Source organism: Salvelinus namaycush, chromosome 9, assembly GCF_016432855.1.
Source record: "Salvelinus namaycush isolate Seneca chromosome 9, SaNama_1.0, whole genome shotgun sequence".
In the NCBI taxonomy this organism is placed as follows: domain Eukaryota; kingdom Metazoa; phylum Chordata; class Actinopteri; order Salmoniformes; family Salmonidae; genus Salvelinus; species Salvelinus namaycush.
In genome coordinates this window covers 25,328,756-25,342,132 of record NC_052315.1, presented here as the reverse complement: position 1 = coordinate 25,342,132, position 13,377 = coordinate 25,328,756, and positions in this window count along the sequence as shown.

Here is a 13,377-nt window from a genome sequence, read left to right as displayed (position 1 = left end):
ACCTGAATCCAATTGAGCACATCTGGGACATCATGTCTCGCTCCATCCACCAACGCCACATTGCACCACAGACTGTCCAGGAGTTGGCGGATGCTTTAGTCCAGGTCTGGGAGGAGATCCCTCAGGAGACCATCCTCCACCTCATCAGGAGCATGCCCAGGCGTTGTAGGGAGGTCAAACAGGCACGTGGAGGCCACAAACACTACTGAGCCTCATTTTGACTTGTTTTAAGGACATTACATCAAAGTTGGATCAGCCTGTAATGTGGTTTTCCACTTTAATTTTGAGTGTGACTCCAAATCCAGACCTCCATGGGTTGATAAATTTGATTTCCATTGATCATTTTTGTGTGATTTTGTTGTCAGCACATTCAACTATGTAAAGAAAAAAGTATTTAATAAGAATAGTTTATTCATTCAGATCTAGGATGTGTTATTTTAGTGTTCCCTTTATTTTTTTGAGCAGTATATATATATATATATATATATATATATATATTAAAAAAGGGAAGAAACATTGCCCTACCAACTAACATACACCCATTAAAACCTCACCACTATTCCACTACTTGGCCCTATCGGATCCTCAACCTGACATTCTCTCCCTGGACACTTCTGATCTCCAGCACTATGCACCATGGATACCCCTACAGTTAACACACAACTTTTCCCACCGATACTACACATTCCTTTGTCTCATGCCCTCCTACACATTTCTCATATCTAGGAACTTCCCTCCTACACACTATTGCAACATGACCATAAGCTTGGCACCTAAAATACCGTAATACGTTCGGGACAAAAGCTCTCACAGGATAACTGACACATCGTAACTTGACTTTGTCGGATAAAGACTCTGCATCCAAACTCAGCAGGACAGACAGCATCTTCTCTGTTTCACCACGCTCTCCACCGAGTCTGCGTCGCACCAAATGGCAGGCGTCACAGACACTGGGAATCTTAAAAGAAACAGTCAGAGAGGAATAGGCGAAGCAAGATGACTGGGCCCAAAATCTGTCTTCTCCAGTAGGTGGTGCTTTTTCATGTTTTTCACTCACCAAGCGAGGAGTTTTTGACATTATCGATTATAGTCTTCTGATGGAAAAATATATATATTATGGCTTTACACCCCCTGCTATATTGTGGATAAGGAGTTACCGGTTTAACAGAACACAGAAGGTGTTCTTTCATAGAATCCTCTCCAACATAATTCAGGTAGCATCAGGAATTCCCCAGGGCAGCTATCTAGGCCCCTTAACTTTTTCAATCTTTACTTATGGCATGCCACTGGCCTTGAGTAAAGCCAGAGTGGCTATGTAAGAGGATGACTCAAAACTATACACGTCAGCTACTACAGCGAGTGAAATCACTGCAACGCTTAAGAGGTTTTAAACTACTATCACACAGCTCGGACACCCATGCATACCAAATAAGACATGCCACCAAAGGTCTCTTCACAATCCCCAAGTCAAGAACAGACTATGGGAGGCACACGGTACTACATAGAGCTATGGCTACATGGAACTCTATTCCACATCAGGGATAAAAATACACCTTATTGAACAGCGAGGACTGTGAAGAGACACATACAAGCAGAGAAACACATGATCATGATAAGACACGTAATCTACACACATGTGCACATGGGTGTTGTATTGTAAATATGTGGTGGTGGCCTGAGGGAACGCACTGAATGTGTTGGGCAAGGTGTTATGAAATGTAATGTCATATAGTGTTTTAAACTGTATGTAACTGTCTTATGTTGCTGGACCCCAGGAAGAGCAGCAGTTAATGGGGTTCCATAATAAATACAAATAATGAGAGTGTTGAATTTGGTTAACAAAAAATATAACGGCTTACTTGCTACGTGTGGCTTATTTGATTGAATACAGGTTTCGTAATGATTAGGTTGCACAGTCATGGGGCATCTATCTATGCATCTATCTATCCATCCATCCATCCATCCAGATATTGATATAATAACCATCATATCAAAGTAAACTTCGAGTCACGCGATGACATGTTGTTTGGTCCTCCCACTACGACCCGTCAGGAAAGTATGCAGTTTATTAGACTACAGACAAAATAAATTATGATATGATGAACTTCACAGGGTGGTGAAAGTGCAAAGTGATGAGCTTGATGCTCCTTTCCAATAAATGTCTAGGGTCTTATTCTGGTGACATGATAATCGATGCCAGGCCGATGGCGTAGAAGCTTCTTGGGACTACCAGCCATCTCCTGAGGAAGTTGTTAATGTTCTTCTCGAGAGCCTCCATGGTTGAAAGCTGTACCTCATAGGCAAACAGTGGCAAGTTGAGTCTGGTAAAACCCTGTTTTGTTAGCCCCGGGCCTTAAACTTGTCATGTAGGCCGCTTCTCTCTCTCTCTCTCTCTCTCTCTCTCTCTCTCTCTCTCTCTCTCTCTCTATGTCATCTAAAGGTTGACTTGCAAGAGCATCTCCTTCACACTCTCTTTGTCGTTGAGGCTTCTCTCTGACGGTGGGGATGGTCTCCTCTCTGATCTTAATAAATCATTACCATTCCTGGACATGTCCCTTTTTTCAGTCTTAGGCTTCTGGATCTTGTAGGCTTGAACACCATTTTGGCCCAATTGGTGAGCTCTACCAGATCTTCCGGAATCCATCTGCCTTCTGGAACTGACTTTTCTGTGATCGTCAGATCGTCCATGAATGCTCTGATTGGAGCCTGCTGGACGCCGCTTGCCAGTACTACACCCATTCTTAGCATCTCTGCTGATTTGACAAGGAGTTTCATCACTGCAGAAAACAGAGTAACTGAGATGCACCTAGTGACATTGTCTACCTCCAGCCTTTGCCATGTGGTGGTGAAGTCTCCACTTATGAAGCGCATATTGAAGATGTCAAAGTAGCACTGAAGGAGCTTCTGGAATCTCACAAGAACATGGTAGGTCTTGAGTGTGGTTTCCACCAGATTGTGGGGTATGGTCCATAGGCATTGGTTAGGTCTATGCAAAGGACTGTCAGATCTCCTTGCTTACGTGTGTTCAAGGCACAAAGACACTCCTGGAACTCCACCCTTTTGCACTGAGGTGTCAATGTAGTTGTTGTCCAACATGAATGTTGTCAGCCTCTTTGCAAGAATTCTAAAGAAGATTTTATCTTCCACATTGAGGAGTGAGATGGTTTGTAATTGCTTGATGTTTGTGGAGTTTTCCTCTTTTGGAATGAAACACCCCTCAGCATCTGGCCATCTTTCTGCAAGATAATCTTTCCTCCAAGCCACTTTCAGCAGCCTCCAGAGTCTCCTCTTGAGCCTCTCACAGTATTTTAACACCTTGTACGGAATACCATTAGGCCCTGGCACTGATCTTCCACTGGCCTTCTTGAGAAAGTAATTTACCTCCTGCCAGATGGGTTCCGACACCTCAAAGGGGATGGTGGGCTCATCTGGTTTGATGAGTTTTGCCATCTCCTCTAGCTCGTCCTCACATCTGGGGTCGCTGTGGACTCCACAAATGTGCTCCTCCACCTCTTTCTTTATTGCTTTCAGTTCTCCTGATCTTTTGTCACCCCAGGAGTTTTGAGAGATACTGGGAGGTTCTTTGTGAAATCCATGCTCTCCTTCATCTGCCTCCTTCTGTCCCTGCCATGATACTGAGCTCGGCACAAGGTTTTAATGTGCAGGTAACAAGGTCTTAATATCAGGTATCCTTCAACGCTGGTTTCTCATCCTCCCTTGCTTTGTGAAAAGCCTTCTTCTGCCTCCTCAGGTCACCACTTAGGGTGGTTATCTCCTTCTGACGTCTGTTTTCTGAATAGTTTTAAATCTTGAATGTATTTTGATGTATTTTTCATTTTACCTGTGCTGTTGATTTGCATTTGTGTCTGGTTACAATAAAATCAAATAAAAATAAAGCCTTTTTTTCTCTTCTGTCCGTTGACACCTCTCGGAGCTCCGAGAGCTTCTCGTGCACGTCCGCTGTCTGTGTGAGGCGCACACCCATTTTTTCATCCTTTTATCAATGTATTATTTAGTTTATTAATTCATCAGATCTTAGTTGTTGTTTGAATTGGTAAGGCCGGTGGGATTTTTATGGTATTATTCTGATGTTTCTATAGCCTCTGTCTTGGGTAAAAGAGGTTTCAACTAGTTAATTGGGGTACCCCTGCTCTGGTGACTAAGATTTAGCCCAGGTAGTGGCACAAGATATTTCTACCTGACTTTGCCAGTGTACTGTAAACTCTGAAGGGAAGAGTACAGTATCTGTAGGCTATGGGGGTAGGCTTTGTTTCACGGACTAGGCCTACCCGTAGCCCATTTCCCAAGGCTGATTTTTTTTTTTTTTTTTTGATTCTGATTTCTTTGGAGAAATTCATGTTTCTTATTGTTTGTTTGTTTTTGTTTTACAGATTTTGCCTCCTATCTGCCTTTCTCTGTTCTCATGCTACTTAGGAAAGGTGGTAAGTAATTATATTTCCCTTCTTTTCTTTTTTTAATTGAATATCTCATTGTTCAATAACATGATGATATAACACAGGGGCGTTTCTAGGATTTGAAGACATTCAGGGCTTAGTCCAAATCCTGTAGGGAAGTCCGGGGCCTTCTTCCCCAGCAAAAAAAGACGGAATTTCAACAGCTAAATGCAAGAATTTGGTGCACTTTGAGATTAACATTGAGAGATTAGAGCATCCCACCTGCCACAGCAGACACTGCCAGTACTAAATTACAGTTGCTACTGTGGGTCTCTCTACTCTGGAACACTCTCTGTCTACTCTGATACACATACATCTACAGTGTATGGCCGAAAACCACTCAACAACTTCAAACAAAGACTCTGACCTATCCATTGAGCTAAACTGATTAAAGAATCCCACAGTACCCAAACACCTGTCTCTCTCTCTCTCTCTCTCTCACACGCACGCACGCACGCACGCACGCACGCACGCACGCACGCACGCACGCACGCACGCACGCACGCACGCACGCACGCACACACACACACACACACACTGCAGTAATTAGAATCCATAGAGCAGCTTTAAGTGATACAGTCTACTATGTGCTCACCCCTCCTCTGCCTCTCTCTTATCACTTTCTCTGTGTTGCTGTTTCTCTTGTCTGCCCTCTTCTGTTGCTGTCTCTTAGTATTATATGTTGTTGTCTCTTGTCTACCCTCCTCTCTCGTCCTGTCCTGGTTGTTAAAAGTATACAAGAAAAAAACATGTCATAGTAATTTCACAGCGTTTTTCACATGCAAATTCTTAGTAAACCATGTTTACTTTTTAACTGTTTGTATTTCACCTGTTCCAATTTGTGCAAAGAAATAAAACAAATTATAATCTATAGAGCTGCTTGAAGGGATAGAGTCTACCACGTGCTCAATCCACCTCTGTTCTCTTTCCATCTGCTCTCTTCTGTCACTTTCTCTGTGTCTTGTCTGGTGTCTCTCCATCACCTACTCTTCTGTTAATGTCTCTGTGTCTTATCTGGTGTGTCTCTTTAGTTTTGTGATCCAAAACGGTCAAGGGGATACTGGGGTAGCTTAAATAGTTTTGGTGACTGGGTCACCTAAATCATCCTCTTCCCTAGCATTTGCCCCTGGCTGCTGCTGTTCCAAGTCTTCCACTGGCCTGTTGTTCTCATCTGTCTTCCTCCTTGGCTCATCTGAAAGGTAGCAAGGTAGAGGTGCAACAGATCGTTAGTTAGTTTTAAATGGTGGATTTGGTTCATTAAGAAATGCTAGCGGCCATGACTGAATTCAAACGCGAGTTGGTTATGGGGTATGGTTTGATGTGGGTGTCTAGTGTTTCCAGGTGGGTAGAGTTAGCCAAATTATTAAGCCAATTAGCTTGAGCCGGGTGGTGTGCGACCTGACATTGACTTTGGATAGCCTTAATCCGGGATAATTAGGGACCGTCAATAAATTACAAAATATTTTCATGTTGCACACCTTTTAGTTTTGTCATTACATGTTTCAACATTTCTGTATGACTTTCTACAATTTTTAGTTGGTTTGAGGTTTTTCAGTCAGTGAAATTTTTAGCTATTGGAATTTTAACATTTTGTCCCATGTACATTGTGCTGATCTTCCTCTGGCCTTCTTGAGAAAGTAATTTACCTCCTGCCAGCTGGGTTCTGACATCTCATTTCATTTTGTCAGTTATACCACCTCAACATTGCTAATTTTAAACAGTGTTAAATATAATGGTGTAGTAAAGTTCACTGTCAGTCCACATGGAGAACTGTGTCACTGTCAGTAGATATGTGCTTCAGTCAGAAAATCATTCTATCATCTCTTCGGTGTCAGCTAGCTAGCCAGCCAGTAGCTACCAAAGTGGCTAGCCAGCCAAGCTAGCTACATAAACAAAGTTGCTCGTCAGTGGACGATAATCAGTAAGAAGGGTGATCATCCTCCTGTACCAATACTGGTGAAACTTACGCACTCCAAAAATGATGCTTAGGGCTTCTCGTTCTATCTGTGCGTAGTTACTTTCTGCTTTGTTCAATGTCCTCAATGTGAAAACGATTGGCTTCTCTTCACCGGAAGACATGATATGGGACATAACTGCTCCCGCACCATATGGACTAGTATCACAAGCTATTTGGATGGGCAATGACAGGTCAAAGTGTATCAGTACCTCAGATTTCAGTATTGTTTCCTTGGTTTTGTTCTCTCCATTTATATGTTTTGTCCTAACAAAGCAACTGATGCAGCTGCGTCAGATTCATTGCTAAGCTCTGGATAAAGCATCCATAGTGATTCAGTAACCCCATGATTAGAATAATGCAGATTTGTCCTTACGAACTTGCAGTCCGTAGTATTTCAACCTCTGTAAGGCTGTGTCCAAGTTCCGAAGATGTGTTTTTTGTCCTTCCCAGTGATAAGGATGTCATCCAGGTAGCATTGTACTCCTGGCAATCCACTCAAGATCTGGTCCATCGCCTTCTGGAACAGCGCTGGCGCACTTGTGATTCCAAACTGTAGACGACAGTACCTGAAGAGTCCCTTGTGTGTCACGATGGTCAACAGCTCCTTTGACCTTTCATTTACGTACATCTGCAGGTAGGCTTGGCAGAAGTCTATTTTGCTGAACTTTGACCCCCAGCTAAGCCTGTGAAAAGGTTGTCGATGTGTGGTAGCGGTTACTGCTCAGCTGACATCACAGAGTTAACTGTGACTTTAAAGTCTCCACATATCCTGATTCTACTATTCTTCTTAAGGACTGGTATGATGGGTGTTGCCAATTCACTCACGCTGACTGGATCCAGGACTTTGTTCTTGACTAGATTGTCCAAGTCAGCCTCGACTTTTGGTCTGATAGCATAAGGTAAGGGTCGTGCTTTCAGAACCTTTGGTTGCTGTCTGGCTTAATGCTAAGCTTCACTGTATCATCGTTCATTCTACCCGGCTCTCTAATGAAGACTTCTTCATGTTTCTTTAATATGGTGGGTAGGCCCGTTTCTCCACGGCGACAGATTGGCCTGTGTAAGTATAACACGATGTTCGCTGGCTGAAGTGGATGGTGTTTCAGTATCTTTTTGTAGACTCTGTCTGATACAAGAAAATACAGCTACCCCTGTATCAATCTCCATACGCACCGGCTGCCCCTCTAGCAAAGGAGAGACAGTTTTCGTGCGGCCCCCCAGAAACAGTAAGTATATTCAGTGGGATTTCCTTGTCTGATGAGTCACTCACCTCAGTGTTCTCTTGCTCAACATTGTGAACATGTCTCTTTTTCCTTTGTTGGAATGTCTCTTTCCTGTTTTCAGTCTTTGAGAGTTTCTCTGGGTTCTTTTTGTTTCTGCAGGCTCGTTCGATGTGGCCCTTTTACCACAGGCTTGGCAATCCATGTCCTTACACCAGCATGTAGACGCCTGATGAATGTGCCATGATTTCCCTGTCACTGATTTTCAGTTGCAACTATGTGCACTTTTCCTGATGAACTCAACTGCTGAGCATCTTTATCAGCTAGTTCCATAGACACACCGACTTCAATGGCCTTTGCCAAGGTCAGATTACTTTCAAGCAATAGTTTATTTTGTGTAGTTTCACTACATAGCCCACGTACTAGTCTGTCTCTAATGGTATCATTTAGAGCAGGGTTTCTGTTCTAAATGAGTGCACGTTTTGGTTTTTGCCCTAGCACTACAGAGCTGACGGGGAGGGAGGGGGGCTGTCGTGGCAATTTCCTGTATTACCAAATGATGAGAGAGCAAACCACACACCAGTCAGAGTTATACTTAAACTTCACCTTTAATAATAATTAAGCTTTTGCAATAGCATTTGACTTTCAACATTTCAGTATCTCTAATGAAAAGTTGAGAGTGGCCAACATGATGGCAACTGAGATCTTTTATAGCAAAGATCCACCCCCTAGTCGACATGACAAACCACAGATAATAGCAACTGCTTCACAAATAAAGACTTTTACTTGAGAGAGGAGTATCCCATAGCTAGACAGCATTCGCTATAAATTATTGTTTAGTTTGTTCTCCTAAACAAGGGTCTAATCTCATTCTTGGTACTTCACAGAGTACCAAAACATTACCTCATCCAATGGCATATATCAATTGTCAATTCCAGATACTCCCATCTCAAATACACCCAAACCTGGACAAACTCACTGAAGACAGTGAGCCTCTTAGGTCATATACTAGGTCAAGATAAGGGCAACCTCAGAGGGGACATACAATGGTTCCAGACACTGCCATACTCCTTCCCCCAATGAGAAAAGTAGGGAGTGACTGGCGTACAGACATTGTATGAGATAACTAACTGGTTCCCCATTAATAACGCCATCCCTTCACATGGTTTAGGAATAGTTACAGACACATTCCCATAAGAAGACAATGTTCCATTCTGTCCTCCTCCCCTTCTGATATTCTACATAGCACCACATGGTTTAACAGATACATTGACATATGAAGACAAGCCTGACCTCTCCCCTCTCTGGGCCCCAAGTGACTAAGCCCTAGCTGAGAAGTGATAACTGCAACTGCCAACCCTATAGTCCAAAGGGAAATATTTTAATGACAAGTATCTCACAAGCATATTATGAAAATAAAACATCTTATCTATGTTACCCAACTAATTCTGATTCATCCCCAACATTCCCCTCTTCTGAAGAATCAGAACAGTAACATGGTACCTTACTAAAAGTAGTTGCAGAGTATATGGAAAAATAAAAAAATACATATTCAAAATTTAAAGATAATAGGGAATCAAATCCCTTCAGAAACTAAGTTTACAACCTTTATACCACAAGACAGACTTGCACATGTTTAATCACACAGAATAATACATTTGTTGAGTAAAATAAAAATAACAGAACATATAAATGCTCCCTAAATTACAGGGGAACCAGTGTCTAAACACAGGCCTCATCAGAACATAAGGACAGTCATCCCTCTAAGTTCTCATGCTCAGAATTGGGTTCCCCACTATCAGAGATATATAGTCAGGAATAGGGAATAGGTCAGGGAAATCATTCATATACTGTGAACCCTCTCTATCTACACTGTCCAGTGAGAATATTTCACTGTGTTCACCTGATTGTCGTCCATCAATCTCAGATTCTTCATCTACACCTACTTCATTTGCAAGCAAGGGCATAGTAAGAACAACATCAACCACTGTATTAAACAATTTCTTCACACAAATGATAATTAGCAACAGAGCAATCAGTAATATTAGACCATAGATGAACCAGTGGAAAATAGTCTCTCCCCAAGCACCAAACACTGACTGAACCCACCCTAACGGATACCAGTCGATGTCAGGCTGGTGTTCCCTTTCGAGAACACCACTAAGCTCTTTCAAATGTTCCACTACAATAGTCAAATTGTCATCTCCCTGGGGTATGAATGTACAACAGTGATCTCCTATCATTTGACACACCCCTCCTTCACGTGCTAGCAACATGTCAAGTGCCACCCTATTTTGTGTTGCCATGAGTCAAGTGGCTTGCAACTCTGGTCTTATCATAGAAAACCCTGCAGTGGTCAAATTTACCAGGGATTCCAAATGATATCCTAGCCTATCCAACTCATGTGCATTCTCCGATGCCCCATACCAGGGATTCCAGATGATATCCTAGCCTATCCAACTCATGTGTATTCTCCGATGCCCCATACCAGGGATTCCAGATGATATCCTAGCCTATCCAACTCATGTGCATTCTCCGATGCCCCATACCAGGGGAATAAACCGCGCCAGAACTTTTCCAATTTCGAGGATCGTCGCCAGTCACTGGGGACATAATTGGATTGCGAGATGTCCCTCTTAATTAGTCTTAACCTGCTTGGAATGGAGGAATTCGTTTTTTGCATTACCACAAGGGATATGTTTAGTTTACAAAAAATACAGCACCCTGTCCAATTTGTGGGTAGGTAGAGATAGGCTTTATCACCACAAATCCAATAATGATCAGTAAATGTTGCCGAGCCAAATTGATGATGAGAACGATCGTCAGTTTCCGCATCAATAATGGTGTGCCCCACCCTCAGTCTAATGGGGTATCCAGAGCTGCATGTTCCCTTCTTCCAGCTACATCCTATTGGGAAAACACTATAATTGACACATGTTGACATTCCCAGATAGGATTCATTAAATTGTGGTATGGAAATATTGCTTGGGTTGTGACAATGACAGGTCCTAAATGGGGTTCGCCGGGGTAGGACTTGAATAGGTTCTGGTACACGGGATCTAGGTTCTAAGATGATTCTACTGCACCAATGTGAACAATCAAATCCCCCTCTTAAATATTTTGTTGATGACAAATTACCATTAATGCATTTATCCCTCAGTGTTCTACCTAGTGATGGTTGACCCCCTGTGTTCTCATTGGACAAGAGCACTTCTAGTGCACATAGAGTGTCATTAATGCTGACCTCTACTGAATACTGTAAGAATGGGGAGATCGCTGAATGTGGAAACTAGCTATATACATAACAGGAGGTATTTCCTAACATTAGTTCAGTCTTTACTGTATAGTTAACTTCTTCGAGGTAGGGGGCAGCATTTTCACTTTTGGATAAATAGCATGCCCAAATTCAACTGCCTGCTACTCATCCCCAGAATATAAGATATGCATATTATTAGTAGATCTGGATAGAAAACACTCTGAAGTTTCTAAAACTGTTTGAATCATGTCTGTGAGTATAACAGAACTTATGTATCAGGCAAAACCCCGAGGACAAACCATTCAGATTCTTTTTTTTTTAGGTCACTGTCTTATCAATGAGGTTTCATTGGGACACCAGATTTCTAAGGGACTTGTTTGCAGTTCCTACCGCTTCCACTGGATGTCACCAGTCTTTGGAAATTGGTTGAGGTTTTTCCTTTGTGTAATGAAGAAGTACAGCCATCTTAAATGAGGGTCACTTGAAGTAAATTGTTTGAGAGGGGCACATTACCAGAAAAGTTGCGTCAGTTTGTTTTCTTTTTGTATTGAACACAGATCATCCCGTCTTCAATTTGATCGATTATTAACGTTTAAAAATACCTAACGTTGTATTACAAAAGTAGTTTGAAATGTTTTGGTAAAGTTTACATGTAACTTTTGATATATTTTGTACTGATGTTGCGCAAGTTGGAAGCTGTGTTTTTCTGGATGAAACGCGCCAAATAAATTGACATTTTGGATATATATCGACGGAATTAATCGAACAAAAGGACCATTTGTGATGTTTATGGGACATATTGGAGTGCCAACAAAAGAAGTTCGTCAAAGGTAAGGCATGAATTATATTTTTATTTCTGCGTTTTGTGTCGTGCCTGCAGTGTTGAAATATGCTACTCTCTTTGTTTACTGTTGTGCTATCATCAGATAATAGCATCTTATGCTTTCGCCGAAAAGCCTTTTTGAAATCTGACATGTTGGCTGGATTCACAACGAGTGTAGCTTTAATTTGGTATCTTACATGTGTGATTTAATGAAAGTTTGATTTTTATATCATTTTATTTGAATATGGCGCTCTGTATTTTCCCTGGCTATTGGCCAGGTGGGACGATTGTGTCCCACCTACCCCAGAGAGGTTAAGCCATGACCACCAAGTGTTTCCCTCGTGATTCCTACTGTGATGCTCATCCAGTGGATGCATCAACCTTCTTCTTCTTTCGATATGGGAGCGGCTATTGTTTGCTGGACTCCTGTCCTGAGCCTGCCGTTGGCTCGAGCTGGAGTGGCTGTTATTTAAGTCCCGCCATGGGACTGAACGGTCATTAGTCGAGTCCGTACCATGTTGTCTTTCCAGGACCGGTTGTCCTTGAGTCACTGTCCATATGGCAACTGTAATGAGAAGGCTCAAGACAAGAGCAAGAAACATTATGCGTAGAGTCTGGGCCTGATCCTCCCATGGCCATCTAGGCGGTGACTTCCGGCGTCTCTGGTCCTCCATCCTCAGGGTCTGGTGGGCAGTATGGCACCTTCCTGCAGTGGCTGGCGTGGATCCAAGTAGACCTCTCAGCTACGCGAACAGCAGTGGGGGTAATCAGCATCACCTGGTATGGTCCAGTCCACCTCTGCTGGTTCCAATGCTTTCGTCTCAGGTCTTTCACCACCACCCAGTGTCCTGGTTGCAGTTTGTGCAGGATCCCCACCAGAGGCTGGGGTAGAGCCGCTTTCACCCTGGGGAAAATAGCCTTCAGAACATTGTTTAGAGCAGTACAATAACTTCCCATGTCATCGTCACAGCCCATCAGTGTCAGCTTGTTCTGTGGGAAAGGAGAATTAATCATCATTAATTGAGGAGCCAATCCAGTGGTTCTGTGGGGCCGCCCTCGCATGTACATCAGAGCCAGGGGCATCAGTGACCCAGGAAAGCCGTGTCTCTGCCATAAGCTTTTTAGGGTTTAGGATTTTAGGGTTTGATTAGCGCGTTCAACTAAATCGCCGGATTGCGGCCTATAGCTACAATGGGTCCTGAGGTCTATCTGCAGACTCTCAGACAAGTTCTGTATCACCAGGTTTACAAAGTGGGAGCCATTGTCGCTGGTTAATTTAGATGGTAACCCCCACCTTGGGATGATCTCCCTAAGATCATCCCAAGATTCTTGGCTACTGCTATAGCAGTGGAATGTCGACATGGGAATGCCTCTACCCACTTGGAGAAGGCATCCACTATCACCAGACAATATTTGTAACCTTGACAAGGAGAGAGTTCAATGAAATCCATCACTATGTGTTCAAATGGTCCTTCAGGGGTTGGATGAGCCGACAGTGGCATGGGAATCCTTCTTCCCATGTTGTTAGTCATACAAATCACACATTTTGCACAAAATTGTTCAGCAAACACAGAAAACCCAGGTGCAAACCAAAATGTATTTACAAAATCAACAACTCCCCCCTTTGACACATGAGCCCTACCATGTGACAACTTAGCTAAGTAGGGAAA